At 43.4% G+C, this 22,295-nt stretch overlaps 1 protein-coding gene across 2 annotated transcripts in view; it reads right to left on the bottom strand.

Annotated features, from left to right (window-relative positions):
* Positions 1-22,295, bottom strand: part of GGACT (gamma-glutamylamine cyclotransferase) — a 57,853-nt gene that overhangs the window by 2,095 nt on the left and 33,463 nt on the right. The window contains exon 1 of one of the 2 annotated variants that reach the window (XM_068267996.1): positions 17,552-17,592. The exons of the other annotated variant lie outside the window; for it this stretch is intronic. The gene's annotated coding sequence lies outside the window, so the exon portion shown is untranslated. Of the gene's footprint in view, positions 1-17,551; positions 17,593-22,295 lie in introns of those variants that run through there. 2 annotated transcript variants of the gene reach the window in all.

The following is a 22,295-nucleotide window of genomic DNA, read 5'->3' as shown; positions in this document are numbered from 1 at the left end:
GAGGAATATAGTGGCTGCCATACTTATTGCCTGTTAAACAATACTAGTTGCCTGGCTTCCATGCTGATCTATTTGGCTGCAGTAGTGTCTAAATCACATACCTGAAACAAGTCTATGGCTAGTCCAGTCAGATTTCAGTCAGAGCACCTGATCTGCATGCTTGTTCAGGGTCTATGTCTAAAAGTATTAGAGGAAAAGGATCAGCAGGACAGCCAGGCCACTGGCATTGCTTAGAAGGAAATAAATATGTCAGCCTCCATATCACTCTCACTTCAGGTGTGCTGTAATGCAGGGAGTATACTGTGACTTGTGGTGTCAGGTCAATGCTATCTAGATGCCTGACAAAGCATGGAAAGTGATTATCCCAGAAAGGAGAATTGCATGGTTGTAGTGAAAGAATACTGCAAATATTCATGCCCAGTCACATGCAACTGTTTTCAACTGGACAGGGGCAGATCACACGGTTCTAGTAGAAAATGAGCAATATGCTGGAAATATTCATAGGAGTTTTGTTCCTGATCATGTTGCAACTGTTTTCAACTGAGTATTCAGCTTTGCAGTCGACAAGGAAATAGCAGAAAAGGAGAAAAGCAATGTTTAGCTGCCAACCTTGCAAACACTGGCGAGGATTCAAATTGTGCTGAGACTGATCAGCTGTAGTAAAAGCATAACCTCTTATGAGTTAGTCATCAGTTTTCAGACAATGATGCCCTAAAAGCAGCTGCCAGGGAGTGGGTGTACAGCACACCCAAACATTGGTTTAGTCAGGCAATATCTACATTGCTGCAATCAGGATAATGGTGTAATTATCTCCAGGGGAGATATATAGATTAGGATGAAGGCTCAAGTGCTTTGAGTACCAATGGCCACTTAAATCAGGTAAATCTAAATCATTCAATTACAAGCTTACAGTATCTATTTTTTGAATATTGAAGACATTACGTTATACCAGTTTTTCTCTGTTTTGCATACAAAATCATTCTCTGATATATTTTCATATACTGTATATTCCTGCGTATAAGACTACTTTTTAACCCTTGAAAATCTTCCGGAAAGTTGGGGGTCGTCTTATACGCCGGGTGTCATTGATGCCGGGTGATATGCCTTATCCTGTTACCGCCTCTCAGATCTCCCTGCTGAGGGAGCGCAATCTATTCTTCCATACCGCTCTGATAAACAGGTAGACAAGGAGAGCTGACCAGTCTACTTAAGGAGAGTTGACCAATGCAACAAGTCAATTGACTATATACTGTTATATACTGGGTAAGACATACAGTACAGCACCAGTATCTGTTCATACACAGCGCCAGTACATGATTTTTTTATTTTTATTTGGTGTGCGTTGGAAGATGGGTAGTCTTATACGGCGAGTATATCCCAAACTCTATATTTTAACTGGAAAAGTTGGCGGGGTCGTCTTATACGGCCAGTCGTCTTATACGCCGGAATATACGGAATATATTTCAAAACTATTTCACTGTAGTTAGTGGTTTAAAGTGACACTGAAGCCAAAAAAAAACCTTATGATATAATGAATTGTATGTGTAGTACGGATAATTAATAGAACATTAGTAGCAAAAAAAAAGTCTAATATTTTTATTTTCAGTTATATAACATTGCATTGTTCTCGAATATTTGCAGTTTATAAATTACACTCTGCTTTTAAACTATGAAACAGAGCAGGCTAATGACCCTTTGAAACGGTGAGAGACAGGTTAAGGTAAGTGCTTCAGAAAACACTATAGCTCACCCAAGTGGGGTCGGAGAGCTCAAAGAAGCTCTTCTGCATATATATCTGAAGTTTCATAACACTTCCTGTACTAGAATCAAATAAGACTCATATCTGTGCTAATAATGTTCTATTTCTTAGCTGTACCTACAAATCATTATCTCATAAGTTTATTTTCACTTCAGATTTTATTTTAAAAAAACAAAACCAGAGAATAATGGCTTGACCCACCCTCTACATACAGTGCTGCCCATAATTATTCATACCCCTGGCAAATTTTGACTTAAACTTACTTTTATCCAACCAGCAAGTAATTTTTTGACTGGAAATGACATAAGTGTCTCCCAAAAGATAAGATGTTGTACAAGAAGCATTATTGTGGGGGGAGGGGGGAATTCTGAGCTTTTATTTACATTTGAGCAAAAAGTGTCCAGTCCAAAAATGATTCATACCCTTCTCAATAATCAATAGAAAAACCTTTATTGGCTGTTACAGCAATCAAACGGTTCCTATAATTGCAAACCAGCTTTTTGCATGTCTCCACAGGTATTTTTGCCCATTCATCTTTAGCAGTGAGCTCCAAATCTTTCAGGTTGGAGGGTCTTCTTGCCATCACCCTGATCTTTAGCTCTCTTCACATATTCTCAGTTGGATTCCAGTCAGGACTCTGGCTAGGCCACTCCAAAACGTTAATGTTGCTGCCTGCTAACCATCTCTTCACCCCTTTTTTTGTTCTCAGTATGACATTTTTTTTATTGAAGAAGTAAAGGACAATACAAGTTAATGACATGCGTATCTGTAACAGTCATACATTGCAAATATACAAGTCTATAATAAAAGTATCTTCCATACATTCCATATCTCTAATCTTATCTTGTAAGAAAAAACGAATGGTAAAATGCCTTTCACCTTCCTTATTTTCATGCTCATCTGGTATTTAGTGTGCGATGTATATAATCAAGAGCAATTTTTTACATCCCACAAATGTACTAACAGGGTCTTTGGAGTATATGGACTATTTTATACTCTCATTACCCATATGTGAGTGGAGTATTATGATGAGCCTTAACAAAGCGTTTATCATAAGGTTGAAAACTAAACAGTAACTTAAAACAAAACAATTATAATTATTTTCCTGCTTCCAATGCATATGCCCTTATTAGGTCTATTTGCTATGTTGCAAATATTTGAAAGAACAAAAACTAATGTATTAGTGAGTTCCTGCCTGCTGCTTTAGCTGTATTATGTTCCCATAGTAGTATTTATTTAGTCTGCTGTATATATTCTTGCCATGGGTACCAGTTTTTACGGGTGATAATCCCTCTATTAACAATTATTGCGAAGGAGGATTCGCATTTGTAGTTTAGGTTAGAATATCAATAGTTTCCTCAATGGTGGGGGCTTCTGGCTTTTTCCAGTGTCTTGATATGGCTATTCTTGCTGCCAGTAAGATGTGGATTGTGATGCATCTTATCGGAGGAGGAAGTGCTAACTCAGGGGGAAAGAAGTAGTCTATAGCCTGTTACTTCCTCAATGAACGTGAACACTTTCCTCCAATAAGTCTGTATATATGGGCAGCTCCACCATATGTGCAGTAAAGTTCATTTGTTTATACATCTCCTCCAACACAGACCATCTGATTTGTTATCAAATCTTTTCACTATATCGGGGGTATAATACCACTGTAGTAAAAATGTTTGTGAGAGTTCCCAGTGTGTTATACATTTGGATGCTTTGTAATTCCGAGTGATGGCTTTGCTTCATTCCCCAGCTGAGTATTTAGTCTTAAGATCTGATTCCCATTGTTGGATTTTTGTATTTCCTTTAATGGTGTTGTTTCGCATAATATTATAAAACTTAGATACTCCTTTCTTTTTGTTTGAACTATAGGTGAAAAAGTTAGCAATTTCCTTGTGCAGCACCGGGCTATTAACGTTCATTACAGATATAAAATACCATATCCGTAAGAATTTGTAGAATTCTGAGTTTGATATATTATACTTCGTGTGGATTTGTTGGAATGACATCATTATATAATTGCTAAATGTACAAGATACTTTTTTATACCCATTTGCAACCATAAGTAGAGATCTATATCAGAGATGGCATGTTGTATCCACGTTAGAGGTATATCTAATATGGTAACATTTTTTCCCTGGGGCGGATTAAGATAGTACATTCTCCAAACATCTGAAGTGGCTTTGAGAGCTAGAGATTGAGATAGTGTGGGAGGGGAACATAAAAGGGAATAAAATAGGTGATGTTTTAGATTCTTATCTGTATGGGTGTTATCTATTTGAACCCAGTTATTTTCTGTAGGTTTAGCCAACCAGAAGTATGATTGGTCCATTACAGTAGCTCTCCAGTAGCATTCCACATCTGGTACTCCCATTCCTCCTAATTTAGGGGAAGTAGAGAGAATATTTTTGAAGAATCTAGGTTTCTTATCACCCCATATGAACTTATTTATGATACTCTGTAGTTTGGAGAGGTATGTTTTGGAAAGGGTAATAAGTACCATACGAAATGTATATAATACTGTAGGTAATACCATCATACGTATAGTTGCTATTCTTCCGGCCCAAGACATAGGAACTTTACGATATTCATTACATAGCTCTATATTTTTTTCAGCAGTGGAGTGTAATTCAGACCGAAGAAACTATTGACTGAAGGCCCAAGTTGAATACCCAAGTATGTAAGAGATTTTTGGGTCCACTGATAGGCATACCTCTGTTTTAAGTTCTTTAATGTTTGTGCTGGAACATTAAGACTAAGTATATGAAATTTGGATTCGTTTACTTTATATAGTGATAGCTCCCCAAATCGTTGTAGTACAGATTGTACATTTTTTGGTGACTTTTCAATGTCTGTAATTGCAATTGTCACGTCATCTGCATAGAGACCAATGACATGGTTCACTTCTCCTATTGTTATTCCAGAAATACCTGAGTGGCTACGGATAGTGTCTGCTATTGGTTCCATTACCAAATCAAAAATTAAAGGGGAGAGGGGACACCCTTGACGGGTTCCATTAGTTATGTAAAATGTATCAGACAATAGTCCTTGTGTGTATACCTTAGCAGATGGTTTGTGTATAATGCAAGTATGGCATCTTGTATGAAGCCAGTTATCCCGAATTTATTAAGAACCGATTGGAGGTATCCCCAGTGGACCCTATCAAAGGCCTTCTCGGCATCTAATGTTAGAAGCAGGGAAGGTACCTTTGATGTATCAACCGCCTGGATTATGTTTAAGAATCTCCTTGCTCTGCCAAAGGCATTCCTACCCTTAATAAACCCTACTTGATCTTGCTTTATAATTGATGGTAATATATTCGCCAGCCTGTTGGCTATGATTGTTGCGTAAAGTTTTAAGTCCACATGTAGTAGCGAGATCGGCCTAAAATTGGCTGGGTTATTAGGTTCTTTAGCAGGTTTCAGAAGTGTTATCACTAGAGCCTGCAGCATTCCTTGGAAGCTTGTTTGAAGACCTATAGTGATATAGGGAGTAAGGGTTCTGCCGAAGATTTAGTAGTATTCGCCTATTAGCCCTTCTGGGCCTGGAGACTTTTTTTGGTGTAATCAGGGAGATGCCTCTGATAACTTCTGATTCTGTTATGGGAGTGTTAAGACTATACAGTTGTTCTTTTGAAGCTGTTGGAAGGGAGATGTTTAAGAATGCATTGATGTTAGTTTGCGAGTGTTGAGGGGTGTTGAGGTCTTTTTCTAAATTGTATAATGAGGTATAAAATTCTGCGAATCTATTAGCAATATCTTTGGGATTATGTAATTTAGTCCCTTGGGCGTCAGAGAGGTAAGGAATTTTGGTCTTAATTTGTCTGCCCTTTATCTGTCTGGCTAGTAGCAATCCTGCTCTGTTACCTTGAGCATAGAATGTGGTTTTTTTTCACCATTGTGACTCGAAATTAGAGATAAGTACATTAGATAATTCAGTACGGAGAGCTTTAAGGGACTTTAAGGTCTCCTGTGTTAAGTCTTTTTTGTGTATTTGTTCTAGTTCTTGGATTTTATTGAGCAGATAGGTGACGAGGGCTTGTTTCTCTTTTTTTGTTTTAGCATTTAATGCTATACATAGTCCTCTGACATATGCCTTATGGGCGTTCCAAATCGAGAATTGGGATACATCAAGAGTGTCGTTGATAGCAAAATATTCTTCTAACATTGTTAAAATGTTATTCTTTGATTCTTTAGAGTTTAAGAGGTGAGCTGGAAGTCTACAAGGGGGGGCTATATTTAATTTTGTTGTAATCTTTCAGAACTATTCTTTCAGAACTACTTCCAATCTGTGCTTCAGATACTTCTTGCAGAAGAAAGTTATCTGCTAGTATATGATCTATATGGGAGTACGTTAAGTGCACATTGGAGAAATATGTATAATCTTTTTCGTTGTTATGTGGACACCTCCACGGATCGTAGAGGCCTTCTGCCCATAGTAGTTTTTGGAGAGTTTTGGTTTTAGATCTTTTAGGGTTAGATGTGTCTAGTTTTTGGTCTATAATGGTGTTGAAGTCACCTAGTATCATTAAGTTACCTTTTTGTACCTTTTTGGCCTGTTGTATTACTCTGCATATGAAAGGTATTTGGTGTTCGTTAGGCGCATATATGTTGTCCAGTGTATACGTCTTATGATTACTTTCAGCTACTAGAATTATGAAGCGCCCTTGAGAATCCAGTTGTTGGTAGATTTCTTTATAGGTAACATTATTAGATATTGCAATCAGCACTCCCTTCTTTTTTTACTGGTGCAGATGCTAATATGACAGTAGGAAATTGTGGATGAGAAAATTTAGGCGTTTTGTGTATCTGAAATGCGTTTCTTGTGCGCAGATTATATCTGCTATTTCCGTCGGGGCTTCCTTCCACAATCTTGTTCTTTTATAGGGGGAATTAAGCCCCTTACAATTAATTGAGACTATTTTCATAATATAAGATCACCATTATGCATGTGTTAATTTGGTTATCTGTTTTACTATACAGGACCTGAAACGCATTTTCAGAACTGCTATCTAAAAGCATCTTGACAGGAATCAGACTTAGTTGCATCGACATTGCATAGGGCAGGAAAAGTAAACACAGAACAGTAATTGATAACAAGTCTAAGCTCTTTCAGGCCCCGTTCACACTGCACGCGTTTCCAGCCTCGTTTTGGAAACGCGTGCAGGTGGCTGACACGCACGACATCAGACAGTGCTTAGAGTGCACTGTCTGATGTTCACACTGCATGCGTTCCGGACCTGTGCGGTCCGGGAACACATGCTGCACGCATTTTTTGCCAAAACGTGTGGCTGTCCCATTCACTTTTTAGTGATGGGATCAGCCACGCAACGCATACAAACGCGGATGGCGTGCGTTCGTACGCGTTGCGTTCCACGTGCGTGCCCGTCCGCGTTTGTAATGAGAACGCGGCCTCAAACATAGGCACGTACTTCTCTGTTATGGCTAGCCATGGTTTCATCATTAACATTTGAAAACTTAACCATGGTATGGAGGTGGGAATTGGACAACTCAACCCTTCTAATAAGTAGCCTTGTTGTCACGAACAGTTACACACTCAAACTACCGCCTAACTCCATTCTTTGTATCCTGTGTGCTTCTTACAACACCTCATAGGTGTAACGAGTTGTCAGGCTCCTGCATTGGATGCTGGTGACGACGGATTGGGGGAGGCAGAGTTAGCACTTCTAGGAGAAGTTTGTTTCTCGCGCCGACCCACTGTTTCCTAGTCAGTTGTGCACCTGTATGGTTGTATGGTTTGAAGAGGGGCTGCGGCCATCCTCTGCCTGCTGATTACCCCATTGCTTGAGTCAGCTGGGGTGTGAGCAATACAAATCTGCCCTTGATATGTAATTATAAGTTTGGTGGTGAAACCCCATCTGTATTGGATCCCAGCTTTCTTTCGATTTTTTGTCGCCTCTGCAAAGCTTTTGCAAAGAGTCGCAGTCATGGTCGATATATCAGCAAAGAATTTAATATCTTTAAACTCTTCAGGTAGGTCAGGGGCTTTACACATTTGCGCCATCAGTTTGTCCTTCACATGATAAAAGTGAATGTATGCCAGGACGTCCATAGGTGCTGAATCTGGTGCTGTTTTGGGTTTAGGGATTCTGTGAATCCTGTCTATGAGAAAATCTTCTTCCTTGTACCTAGGGAGCAGTATTTAAAAAATGCGGGTTACATAGTCCTCCAGGTCAGCATTCTTTACAGACTTAGGGATACCTCTAAATTTAATGTTGTTCCTTCTGGAACGGTCTTCCTGGTCTATTAGTTTCTTTCATCCATTTGACTTGATCCTCTAGTTCGTTATGGGCATCCACTAGCTCATTGTGAGCTGCAGCATATTCTCCCATTTTGTGTTCTATGTGATCTGTTCTCTCCCCCAGCTCGTCTATGTTTTTCTGTAGTTCAATAGTTGTTTTATTGATCTCTTTTTGCAAGGTGTCTTTAAGAGATAGAAGCATATTTTTAAGAACAGTGTCAGTAACTGTATTATCAGTTGTAGGAAATAGGGAGAGAGAGTCTGCTGACTCACTGTCTATAGCCTCGTGGTGCTGTGATGGCGCCTGTTTCTTAGGAGGCTGTGGTTTAGGTGGGGAATTCTGCTCTGGTGTGGATCTCTTACCGTGACCTGATGTTTTCCCTTTAGTCGTTGCAGCTGCCAGAGATCTGGTCTGTCTCTGCTGTGTCTGCATTTTAGCAGGCTTGTTTGTCTCACCTCTCCTCTCTGTTCCGGCGCCATTTTCCTCTGCCTTCCCTGCTTTGGTCCCTGGACTGAAGAAGTCAGTCAGTTCGCGGGGGGAATTGAGTTTCAATTTCGCCGCCGCCATGTCCGCTGTACTTGCCGGGACCGATATTACTGCAGGACCTGCTGATTAGGCACACAGGAGAGTCTGTATGAGCCGTTTTAGGAGCTTGACGGCAGGAGCTCTCTGTTCAAGCGGCCATTCACGTTCGCGGTCAGGCCATGCCACCTTCTTCACCACTTTTACTGTGTGTTTTAGGTCATTGTCATGCTGAAATGTCCACTGGTGCCCAAGGCCAAGTTTCTCTGCAGACTGTCTGATATTGTCGTTGAGAATTCTCATGTATTGCTCTTTTTTCATGATGCCGTTTACTGTGATTAGGTTCCCTGGTCCATTGGTTGAAAAACACCCTGAAAGCATTAGGTTCCAACCACCATGTTTAACAGTTGAGATGGTGTTCTTTGGGTTGAAGTCTTCTCCTTTTTATGCCAAATGAAGGAAACATCACTGTGACCAAACAATTCAGTTTTTGTTTCATCTGACCATAACACAGAAGACCAGAAGTCTTCTTTATCCAGATAGGCATTGGCAAAGGCCAAGCGAGCTTTTGTGTGCCTTATCTGGAGAAGTAGCATCCTCCTTGGTCTGCATCCGTGGAACCCAGCAGTGTGCAGTGTCCGTTAGATTGTCTGCCTAGAGACATTGCCCCCAGCAGAGCCCAGATTCCCCAGGATGGCCTTGGTGGTGATCTTTGGATTCTTTTTCACCTCTCTCACTAACCTCCTGGCTAGCAGAGGTGTCACTTTTGGCTTCCGACCACGTCCTTTGAAATTTTCCACAGTGCAGAACATCTTGTATTTTTGAAATAATACTTTGCACTGTAGCCACTGGAACTTGAAAACATTTAGAAATGGCCTTGTAGCCCTTTCCTGACTTGTGAGCAGCCACAATGCACAGCCGCAGGTCCTCCCTGATCTCCTTTGTCTTAACCATGACTGTCCACAAACCAACTGCAGAGAGCTGGGGCCATATGCAATTCACTTTTTCACCTGAGTTTTCTCCTAGGTGATATTTTCTTAACTTAACCTTCCTGGCGGTAAGCCCGAGCTGAGCTCGGGCTATGCCACACAGGAGGATATCTCTGCCCCTGGTGGGGAGATTTGCCCCATTTAAAGTGCTGTGCGCGCAGCTAGCACTTTGCTAGCCGCGCGCACAGCTTGATCGCCGCCGCTCTGCGGCGATCGCCCGCACGCAGCGGCGGAAGAGGGCCCCCCCGCCAGAGCCCTGCGCTGCCCGGACCAATGAGTTCCAGGCAATGCTATGGGCTGGATCGGAGGCGTCTGATGTCAGGACGTCCATGACGGCATTCCAATCGTCGCCATGGCGACAGGAGAAGCCAAACAGGGGAACGCGTTATATACGCGTTCCCCTGTTTGCTATTGATGCCGGCGACGATCGCACTAGAGGGACACATGCGCCCTCTAGTGGTGTTTCATGTAGCTACCACTTTGGTAGCTTTACATGAAACAAAAAAAAAAAAAGGTTTTTTTAAATGGATTTTTGCCTATTTGGCAGAAAAAATGAACCGCCAGGAGGGTTAATGTAAAATAAGTTTTAAACCATCAGCAAGCAAACAAATACTCAAAATAATTTTTACAGTGATTTTCCACCCACTTTTTGGTACTTTTTTCCTTTGCAAAGTGTTAAAAAGTTATTTTCAATTGAATATGAAAAATTATCTCCTAGGAGAAAACTCAGGAGAAAAAGTTAATTGCATATGGCCCCTGCTGGTTTTAATTGTTGAGTTGATTAAAACAGCTGTTTCCAATTAATCAGGGTAATTAGGATGCTTTAGAACAGCCTGGACTATTTAGAATGGTATAGAACTTTGGATTTTCCCACAGACTGTGACAGTTTGTAAAGGGTATGAATAATTTTGGCCTGGACACTTTTTGCTCAAGTGTAAGTAAAAACTGAGAAATGTTTTTTTTCCCCCCACAATAATGCCTCTTGTACATAGTGTTATTATTTCATTATATCATTTCCCATCAAAAAATTATTTGCTGGTTGAATAAAAGTAATTTTAAGTAAAAAATTGCTGGGGGTATGAATAATTATGGGCAGCACTGTATGTAAAAGCTTCCCAACCTTTATTTCCAAAATACACTATTTTTACTTTCCTCCTTGTTGTGAGTCTCTGAGCATACAGATATCTACAGACAGAAAGTCGGCATCACTTTAATCTGTAAAACTACTGCTGTATAATAAATGCTGAGCTTCATTCTACTGGCTGCATGTTTCATATTAGCAATTTCCTGCGACTGCAGAGTTCAGCTCTAAGCCTAGAAGGTTCTGTTATTTCGATAACAAAGAACCTTCTGCTTCTCTTTTATTAAAGGAATCCTTACCTTTATAGTTATGTTTTTAGTAATCAACACTTGTCCTCTAGGAAGAAACTCGCCCCAGAAGGAACTGCAAAAGGGTCAGAGGTGAGCACTAAAACATGCAATTAATTCTCATAAGAGGATTAAGGCACTCATGTTCACTCTGAATCTGAAAAATGAATTGTGAAGAAAATTGTGCAAATCCAAGAGTTTAGATGTCAAGACCAATAAACGTGAAGTGGAGGAAGCGAGTGCGTAGGAGAAGTAAGCGCAAGAGACTACAATAAAAGCCTTACATCAGAGGCAGTACTGATGAACATTAATGCATCCAATTAACCAAAGCAAACACCCCACTGATGTCAACTGCAGCTGCTGAACTGTAGTGAGCTTACTGTGCATATCTACATGAAGCAGAATATTGTGAGGCATATCAGAAATTTGCAGACTGATGTGTACATGATCTAACTTGCTCCGGTGGGTTTTGAATCTGTGATTTGGACGCTATGGGTTTGACCTTAAGGCCTGGGACCCACTAACAATACTTTTCTAAGCACTTGTGTTTTGAAAAGCTCTCACACTATGCCATGGGTGCTTTTTATTAACTCACACCCATAGCATTTAATTAGCAAGAGCTTTTTCAAATCACAAGTGCTTAGAAAAGCGCTGCTAGTGGGTTCCAGACCTGACACTGTGTAGGTGCTGCATTAACGGGGATGGTTAATGTGATGCTAAACACTCTGTTGATAACTATATGTACATTTCAGCAGTTTGAAAATGAACCAAAATCATCAGCAACTGCATTTGATAAGCCCATTTCTAAACTACATATATTTGCATAACATTAGGATAACATTTTCATCAACTCGAAATTATTAGTACCTCATTTACCATCTCTATAAATGTAAAAAATTATCTCGTGCAATTAACCTGCAGCCAGTGCATTCAACTCTCCCAAAGGGTACTTTCAAGTTTTGTCTATTGTTGCAAGGGATAAAATAATTGCATTGGGAGGAAAATGCAATGATAGTCCTATGAGGCTATCATGCTGATCGTGGTGCATTGCGATGTGACGGGTTTCATCAGGAAAACGCAGAGGATACACTTGCATTTACATTGGCAGTGAGCTATACTGCCACTGCATACGATGTGACTTTTCTGAAACATCGTGGTGTGAATGAAGAATAATCGTATTGCAATGTACTCTTGGTAGTGTGAAAGGAGTCTAAAGCCCGGTTCACATTAGCGGTTTTTTCCAGAACATGACCGGAACGTATACTGTACAAACGGAACGGATGTGAATGGATCCAATGTTAACCTATGGATCCATTAACATGCGTCCGTTGGTACGGATACGTTCCGGTCTCCGGACCTAAAAATTGCTGCAGGCCCTAATTTTTCGGACCGTTCTGCTTAGTGGAACGGATCCGGACAAAAATGCAGCAGCAATGGGAAACGGAACGTTTCTTCACACTAGTGAAGAAAAGGACTGTTCCACGGGGACGGGGGCATGGGCCGACACGAATCTAGCGAGAGGAGGGCTAGGGAGGGTTCCATTTTCACTCAGCAATACATACCTAATCTTCTGTAGCACCCGGCAGTAGAGGCTTCTTCTTCTTCTGCTATGACTACACAGCGCGTCATGTGACTAGTCACATGGCGCGTTATGTAGTCACATGGCGCGTTATGTAGTCACATGACGCGGAAGAAGGACGGTAGCCTCTACTGCCGGCTGCTACGGAAGATTAGGTATGTATTGCTGAGTGAAAACTGATCCGATCAATCATTGATCAGATCCGTTTTCATATGTGAACCAGGCCACTGACGGAGCCATCCGGATCCGCTCACCGGATCCTTTTGGCTCATTTAGCAGATGTAAACCGGGCCTTAGGGTTCTTGTAAACTATATCAGTTGCTGTCTGCTATAACTGACAGGGCAACTGATGTGCAGTCCAGTGACTATGTTTCCCTATGGCCTCTTTCACACTATATGCTAAAAACGGAAGCTTTTCACAATGCATTTAAAACACAACACATTAAAACGCATTAAGTGCAAAAGACCATAAGGGCCCATTCACACTACAAAACACAAAGCACACAGAAAAAAATGCAAATGTATTACCTGTTTGTTTGCTATACAATTTACTATGCAATAGCAAACTCTCATTTTGTTTTTGTGAATGGGGCAGAAAAACAATCGCGCAAGAATTGCATGCACAAGTAAAAATGACATTCAGCAATTTACCTTACAACACCAGCATACTTGCTATCGGCAACCGCTTGCATTATGAAAATTACACTAAAGCACTTAGAGTGAAAGGGTCCAAACACGCATACATGCAAAATATGCGCTTCTGACATTTAGGCACTGGAAATAACCACTAGTAGAATATTGGTAAAACTGACATTCTACTCATGGGCAGTAGTAATTCTGATAGTGAAATATTGGTACATTTTACTTGTGTTCTACCGATCCCTAAACTAACCCCCCCTTCCTCTAGCGATGCCTAACCTTAACTGACCCCCCCCCCACCACCGCTGATGCCTAACCTTAACCAACCACCACCACTGATCCCTAACCAAGTTTCTTAACTTACCTCCCCTCTACCCATGCCTAACTTACCTCCCCCCCCAACCCACCAATAACTGACTCACCTTTGTTGCCTCTATAAATAAGTATGAGGCACTGCAGAAGTTTGGGTGCCCATGTTAATATCTAATTTCCTAATACCCCTAGCCAGGGGGCCTCACAGAGCTACCTAATACTGCAAACTAGTGGGGCACATGAAAACCTAATTACCTGGTGCCCTGTATGGTCTTAATCTAGCTGTGATCCAGACCAAGCATCAGCATCCACCTCCAGAGTAATGTAACCATCACCTGCCTCCCTTGCTGTGCAATCTTACAGGCTATAAAGGTAAGATGGATGGTATTTAAATCACAAAGGGAAAGGGAGCAGGCAGTGCACAGGGTGTGCTGTGCCCAGGAGTGCAGATTATTGGAGAGAATGTGGGCACAATATTAATAAGGGTAAGGTGCGGGATTACAGGTGCAAGTATTCTTGAGTGGACCCAGTAAAATCTCCTCCTACGTCCAGCCCTATGGGAGGCTTCACCCATTGGCCACTGGTAAGGGGCCAGTCCAGGGGAGGTTGGCGTTAGACACTGTAGAGGAGGAAGGTTAGTGGGAGGCAGGGGCCAAGGGGAAGGTTAGTTTAAGGCAAAGGTGAGGTGGAAGTTGGAAATTCTGACGAAAAGGTCACCTTTTGCATCACACAACAGAAGACACTGCGCTAACATTTATGCTTGGCTCGACTCTGACCTCCCCCTCTCCTCTGCCTCACACTAACTTCCCTCCTGGCCTCTGCTTCACACTAACCTTCCTCCTTTCCAATGTCTAAAACTAACCTCTCCTCTTCAATGCCTAATGTTAACCTTCCCCCCTTCAATGCCTAAGACTTCCCCACCAGATAGCAGAGAATTTACTGGTGGCTGGAGCCATGGGTGGAGGAGATTTTACCAGACAAAGCTTCTCTATGTGGGTGGATATTTTACTGGGTACCCTTAAGCATACTAATACTTGAGTACACAGATTGTAAGTACGTTCCACCCTCTACCTGCAGTTAACTGTAGATTGCCATTTTTGTAGTGACAACAGCATCCATTTAAGCATGGCGGTTTTCAGTGGCGTGTGAACAAGGTGACTGCCCAGGGAACAGGGGTTATAGAAAGGGAAGGGGGAACAGAAATTCCACTGCACTGACCTTGCCATCAGTTGAAGCAAGATATAATGAGCTCCGGGTCCCATCCACCCTCATCACTGCCGTTTCCTCACCTTCCTGTGCATCCCTCTATGCTCAGCTACCATAGGTTTGCCCACTCCCATGTGGCACTGATGGGCAGTTAAGCCAGATGTACAGGTACAATGGCTCCACAGTGACGGAGCACATCACCGTTGCACTGCAGGAGCACAGTAGTGACTGGGTGGACTGCAGCATTGCTGCTTTCATAAGCCCACCATGCCATGTCTCTCCCACACGACACAGTGCAGTTTTTAGGAGCAGGCAAGACAGGTTGCCTTCGGGGGTGAAGTGCGGAAGGGGTTAACAACACAGGTGTGGAGGAAGGGGGGGGGGAGAGAAGCCTGGCCTATGCAGAGAGCAAAGCAGAGCAAGAGGTGACTCATAATTCGGGGCAGGGCAAGGCACACGTGATCTGTTCTTCTTTGGTGTCCTTTTTTGCATAGCTGCAGGACGTCAATCATCACGTGACCTGCCACCACCTGCTGTTAATGTGAACACTGACGCTGCTACAGGCAACCTGCATCTGGCTACCCAATACTGGAGAAACCTCTGGCTACCTATGCCAGGGGAGCTACATATAACTACCTATACTGAGGGGCTAAGTCTGGCCACCTATCCGCGGGGCTGCATCTGGCTACATAATCCTGGGAGCTACCTAATTCTAGGAAGCACCTCTGGCTGCTGCATCACAACAGCATATTAAAGTCTGCTGGTATTAGAGATTTTCACACCCATCATGCCCCGAGACCTATGTAGACTATAAAATCCCCTGCCTTCAAAGTAAACCTGTGAGGATCTGATTTTTGTCTCGGGGGAGAAAAGCCTCTGAATCCTTGAGAGGCTCCTGCTTCCTCTACTGCCAGGCCGTCCCAGTGCTGAGACCCCCGAAGCTCGCAGCTGCACTCTGCTTGCACAGTAGCAAGGACCCACTTGGGCTTTGGTGGAAAAAGCTAAGCCTGATCAGGCCCTTTCTACTGGGCATGCGCAGTGGCATGGACTCGATCAAGGGCCAGGCTTTTTTCAGCATAGCCGAGTGGGTCCATGCTAGCCCCTGTTGACAGTTTTGTGGAGGGAACAGCACTGGAACAGCCCGGAGGAGGAGGACAAGGAAGCCTCTGGAGGATCCAGAGGCTTTCTTCTGTTGAGGGAAAAGCCCCTTTGGGGCACTTTTCTAAAAGTGTGCATCTGTAGGGGAAAATGTGGCCCACATGGGTACCCACCTTGGGAGAGGAAAGCCTCTGGATCTCCTCTACCGGGTCATCCTAGTGCTGTCCCCTCCGCTTCCCTGCATGCGCAGTAGCACGGACTTGGAAATGGCTTTGGCGGAAATAGCCAAGCCTGATCGGTCTGTGCTATTGCATGGGTCGGTCTGTGCTACTGCACATTAGCACGGACCCAATGCACTAAGCTTCAGGGCCCTTAGAACAGCCTTCTGGAATGGCCAGAAATCTTCCCCGTCCCAAAGTCAGTATTGCCTGGTGCTGGTCCATCGTTATTGTAAAGGTGGCCATACATTATCGATTGTGTGGCCAATCGACCATCAGATGTGATAATTATTGAATCGGATGAGAATTGGTGCCACAACAAGCATGCCCAATCGATGATTCGACCATGTATCGATCAAGCTGGAAAATCTCAGGCTGACTGATCGTGTGTGCGGCTGTAACAGCACCTGCAATGTTGGGATGAACACGACAGAATCCCCCGGCTGCCGTCCCCCATATGTTAATATGCCCCCTCGGTGTTCATGCATTAAAATCTCACCTGTCCATCCGTCGTGATTCCAGCTGCTCCTTCTTCTGCATATTATCGTTCAACATGGCTGCCGCGTACAGCACCAGCAAGCGTGAGACGCCATACACATGCTAGGCGAGGCAGCCATGTGGTTCGCAAATGCAGGAAGAAGGAGCAGCTGGACACTCACGGACGGACAGGTGATAGATTTTAATGCACAGCCATATTAACATTTGTGGTGGACAGTGATGGAGACCGTGTCACTTAATTCCCGAGACATTTCATGTGGAAATTGATCAGGAATATACAGACAGTTAAAGCGGACCCAAACCAAACATTTTTTTAATTCAAAATATTTAGTTGCACCACTCTGACACATACAAAGATAAATAAACACTCATTCAAGCCTATGAGCATTTCAGTGCATGCTTTTCACCCTCCTCTTTGCATAACTAGGGTTATACAGGTGGCAGCCATTAGCAATTCCTCCTTTGCTGAACACCATTTACTCCACCAGTTTGCCGGATTATGCCAGCAATATGAAAGGAAGTTTCTCCAATAAATGTAAAATATTTTATATTTGTCATCATGCAGCTGAAAAAAAGGCTGCTATTTATTATTATAATTTAGAAAATAGATTTTATTTCTGAAATCTTGTATTTTTAGTTTGGGTCCACTTTAACAGATCCCTCTCTGATCAGGTTCTATCAGAGATCTGTCTCTTGGTTGATCTACCCATACATCACTAGATGTATCAGCACCTTAACAAATGTTATCAACCCTAAGCAAAGTTATGGTTGAGCCCAACTAACTGTGGTAAAAACAGAAAAGGAAACAAAAAAACTGCATGTAGAATTTCACAACTCCCGATCTTCTGACTGAATCAATGTGTTTCTCGGTTTAAAATATATAACCAAGTAAACACTGTAGATAAGACATACATCCGGTATTGTTATTGTACGGGATAGTCATGCGTTATGTAAGAGGCTCAGAGAGGCTCAGCTTATTACAAAGCAGCAGTGACGCTGTGTTTCCTGCTACAGTGTGCAGGAGTTCTATCCTACAACTAGTTCCTGGTTCCATCAACAGTCATTATTGACCACTGACCAGCACAAACCAGACTCTGCTGGAAGCACACTCACCCTGAACTGACTGGCAGCTTCCGTGTGTGCTAGTGATGTCAGTATCATGAGTGATTGGTTCATTTAATCCGGTTCTTTCCTGTGAGTCGAGTGATCCGACTCATCACACTGAACCAAATCAGTTCAGTGGATGAGTCAGGAACTGCAGCTGTACAGGGTCCTTTTCCACTGCAAAATGCAAAACTTAACCAATTCTGATGTGTGTTTTTTATGCATTTGCGTTTTTGAACAATTTTGATGTGTGTTTTTTTGTGCATTTGCGTTTTTGAACAATTTTGATGTGTGTTTTTTATGCGTTCGCGTTTTTCTGATTGGCAAGTGTTGTCTTGATTTTTGAAAATATATACTAGTGGTTAAATCAATGCAAAACATAAAGCGGTTTTCATGCGTTCCTATACTTTACATTAAAATGCAAAACGCATCTTAATCGTGCAGACATGCGTTTTCGTTTTTAAAGAAATCGGTATACAGCAGTGGAAAAGGCCACCCAGGATTATTATTTTAACCACTTGAGGACCCACCCTTTACCCCCCCTTAAGGACCAGCGCTGGTTTGATTGATCTGTGCTAGGTGGGCTCTGCAGCCCCCAGCACAGATCAGGGTGCAGGCAGGGAGATCAGATTGCCCCCCTTTTCTCCCCCTATGGGGATGATGTGCTGGGGGGGTCTGATCTCTCCTGCCTGCTGTGGGTGGCGGGGGGGGGCACCTCAAAGCCCCCCTCCGCGGCGAAATTCCCCCCTCCCTCTCCTACCTGCTGCCTCCCCCGGTGATCGGGGCTGCAAAGGACGGCTATCCGTCCTGTGCAGCCAGTGACAGGACGTCCCCTGTCACATGGCGGCGATCCCCGGCCGCTGATTGGCCGGGGATCGCCGATCTGCCTTACGGCGCTGCTGCGCAGCAGCGCCGTACAAATGTAAACAAAGCGGATTATTTCCGCTTGTGTTTACATCTAGCCTGCGAGCCGCCATCGGCGGCCCGCAGGCTATTCACGGAGCCCCCCGCCGTGATTTGACAGGAAGCAGCCGCTCGTACGAGCGGCTGCTTCCTGATTAATTAGGCTGCAGCTGGCGACGCAGTACTGCGTCGCTGGTCCTGCAGCTGCCACTTTGCCGACGCACGTTATGAGTGTGCGGTCGGCAAGTGGTTAAACAGGCTGCACTTAAGAATGAGCAAACACATTCGTTTTGCGTTTTTGGCAAAAACACAGCTAGTGGAAAGGGCCCACACACACAGCTGAAGGAGAAGGAGCCAGGAGGAGGAATAATAGATGTCTGGGCCAATTAGCAGGGGAGGGGAGTGACTAGCAACTAGTTACTGCTCGCCACACACTCCCCAGTCAAATGAATCAGATGAATCGGTTCATAATCTGGTTCTTTTTAATGAATTGAATCGAATGAATCGATTCATTAAAAAAGAGCCGGACTTCACATCACTAGTGTGTGCAGAGACTGAGCACAGCACTCCTCATACTCCTCCCCCTTCCTCCTCCAGCTAGGCAGAGAATCTCCACACCTCTGACCTGCTTGATGCTGAACCCAGAGGTTACTTCTCTGCTGTGTATCCTATGGAGCTACAGCTGGCCTGGAGCAGGTCATTTCTGGCTGCTCAGCCTTCATTGTCACAACTGCTGCTGTAAACGCAAGATTTGTTTGTAGTAAAATAAAATGTAATATGGATTTCCAGGAGTTGCAAATTCTAGGTTGTTTTCAAAAGATATTTAAGTAACAGAAGCAGCAAACATTTCACCTAGCTGCAGTCAGTCAGTTCATGGAAAGCAAGATCTTTTTAAAGAAGTTACCCATTGGTTATTTTGTTTTATGTCACTGATTTTGAACAAGTATTAACCACTTCACAGTAGACCCTTTTTCCCCTTATCGACTAGAGCAGTGTTGGGCGCCATTTACGCTTGGGCGATTAGTGTGAGTTTACAGCTAATCGCCGCAGATCGCTAGTGCATCGTTGGCAATGTTCTCACTGCTGAGATCACCGGCGATTCGCGATTAGCGTGAAACGCAAACGGGCTACATGCAGCAATTTTTTTTCATGTTTTTGAACGATCGCAATGTATTTCAATTGTGAATCATGATTGCTCAAAAAACGTGAAAATGTCCAGTGAAAAATACGTGTAATCGCGTAAAATCGTTATCTCAAGTGAAGGCCCTTTTCCACTAGCTGCAATCCGCTTAAGGAAATAGATCACAGCTATTTTGCTGATTGCTAGAGCACTGTTCACTGATGTAAATCGCAGTGCTCATTTCCCACCAGTGCGCAACGTTTTTTTTCCTGCATGCAATTACAGGCTTGCACGATTCTTGCTGCGATCGCGCTACATTTCCAACAGCTATACGGCGCAATCGCAGCGAGTGGGAAAAATCAATCTGCGCGATCGTAAATGCAGTGTAATTGCACTTGTAGTGGAAAAGGGCCCTTAGTTTTAGCTAATTCTCCATTTAATCAGCTATAGCTGTATCACTACTTATTGTACCTTTGTGACAAATATTCCTCGTTTTTTTGGGACAAACTGGACTTTCTATTGGTGCTTTTTTCCCCCAGGAATTATTTTATTTCTTATGCATTTTAAAGTGAAACTGAAGGAAAAAACTGAAAAAATACATTTTTTCAGTTTTCATCCATTGTTTTAAAATAAAAAGTGTCATTCGTTTTATTATGCAGGGGGTGTGGTCTCAAATGTGGTTGAGGTTATAAGAGGGAGCTAAACAGCTATCCTGTGATCGACCTTAAGGGCCCTTTTCCACCAGCGCGTTTGCGCTGGCTGAATCGCAAAAACGCAAACCGCTAGCGATTTTACAATCGCTACGGTTTGCTTTTTAACATAGGAATCGCGGTAGGTCATTTCCACTACCGCGATTCATTTTTGCCGGGAACGCGAACGCGCGGCGGAGCGTTATTTGCAGCGATTTTGCTATGCAGTGCATAGCATAGCAAAATCGCGGCCGCGAACGTCGGGGAATCGCCGGTAATTGCGATTCAGCAATCGCTAGCGTTCAGCGTGAACGCTAGCGATTGCTAGTGGAAAAGGGCCCTAAGGGCTGGAACCCACAGGAGCGCTTTTGGCAGCGTTTTGGCAGCACTGCGATACGCTAGCAGTTTGCCAAAACGCTGGGCTAATGTTAATGGATGGGGCAACTTCCACAGGAGCGTTTGCGTTTCCAAGAAACGCAAACACAGGACCTGCAGCATTTTGGGAGCGTTAGCGCTTCAATGTAAAGTATTGAAACGCTAGCAGAAACGCTCAGCAAAACCTAAACTGAGCGGTTTTGCTAGCGTTTTGCGGTTCAGCACACTGTAACAAAATTTAAAATAATTCACAGGACCAATCAGGATAAAAACGCAAAACGCTACGCACCCGCTGGGCCAAAAAATACAATGTTGCAAAACACGACCAAAAACGCGCATGAATCCGCTTGCAAACCGCTCAGACAAAACGCTAGCGGTTGCGTTTTGCCTTTGCTGATTTCAGTGGGTTCCAGGCCTAACTGTTTAATTTACTCAAAGCAGCATGAGGTTATCCCACACAATTGTCTAAAATTCATAACATATTGTTCATCGCAGACCTGTTAAAAACCCCAGCCAGTGTATAGCAGCAAAAAGCACACAAGCCTTTTAGAGATATTACATCTTATGATAGCCAGGGAAAGCTAATTACAGCTTTAGCCCCTGCTTAAAGTAAACTTGAGACAAAGGGGGGATGGGGGGGGGGATTATATTGTACATACCTGAGGCTTCCTCCAGCCTTTTCCAAGCTTATCGCTCCCTCGCCTTGTAGTTCTTCTGCAATTGGTCCTGGAAAGTCCTCTGGTCCGGGGCCAACTGCGCATGCGCGGCCCCATTGCGCTCCCATGGCCGGGAGCATTCTGCACCTGCACAGTACTACTGCACAGACGCAGAACGCTCCCAGCCACAGGAGCATGATAGGAGAGTGCGTGGCCGGACTGCACCTGCACTGACTGGCCCCGACTGACGATTTACCAAGGCCAATTGTGGAAAATCCAGGAGGCAGCGGAGGATGGAGAGGAAACGATCTGCCTGGAGGGTGCTGGAGGAAGCCCCCGGTATGTCTAATTTTTTCTTCCTGCCCCATCTCAGGTACACTTTCAGGGCCCGTTTCCACTTGTGCGGAATCGCATGCGGCTGCCATTCCGCATGCGTATTTTACCGCGATTTTGCATAGGTTAGTAGTGATGCGATTTTAACCATGTCACTGCCTGTGTGATTTAACATTACTTTCTATGCAAAATCGCGGTAAAATATGCATGCCGAAGCCGCATGCGATTTCCCTATTAAATACATTAGCGGCGATTCGCATAGCGGTGTGCAGATTACTCCCATACAGAAAAACGCTCAGGATTACTGACAAGTGGAAACAGGGCCATCCACTTGTATTGGCTATGCGAATCCGCATGCGGACAACGCATGCGGATTCGCGATAGTGGAAACGGTCAGTAAGAGTATAAGCATTGCTCTGGAGAGGGCCTACTCAGTGTGTAATAGAGAAAACACGCTATTTATTTTTATAAAAGGGTTCAAGAAAAGAGCAGTGAGGCCTGGTGCACACCAAAAACCGCTTGCAGATTTTGAAATGCTTTTTGTTATTTTTCTATGGCGTTTTGCTAGCGTTTTGCGGATTGCTGCAGCGGATTTCAGTATAGTAGATTTCATATATTGTTACAGTAAAGCTGTTACTGAACAGCTTCTGTAACAAAAACGCCGGCAAAACCGCACT

This window comes from Hyperolius riggenbachi, chromosome 2, assembly GCF_040937935.1.
Source record: "Hyperolius riggenbachi isolate aHypRig1 chromosome 2, aHypRig1.pri, whole genome shotgun sequence".
Lineage (NCBI taxonomy): Eukaryota > Metazoa > Chordata > Amphibia > Anura > Hyperoliidae > Hyperolius > Hyperolius riggenbachi.
This window is presented reverse-complemented; position numbering and strand designations above follow the sequence as displayed.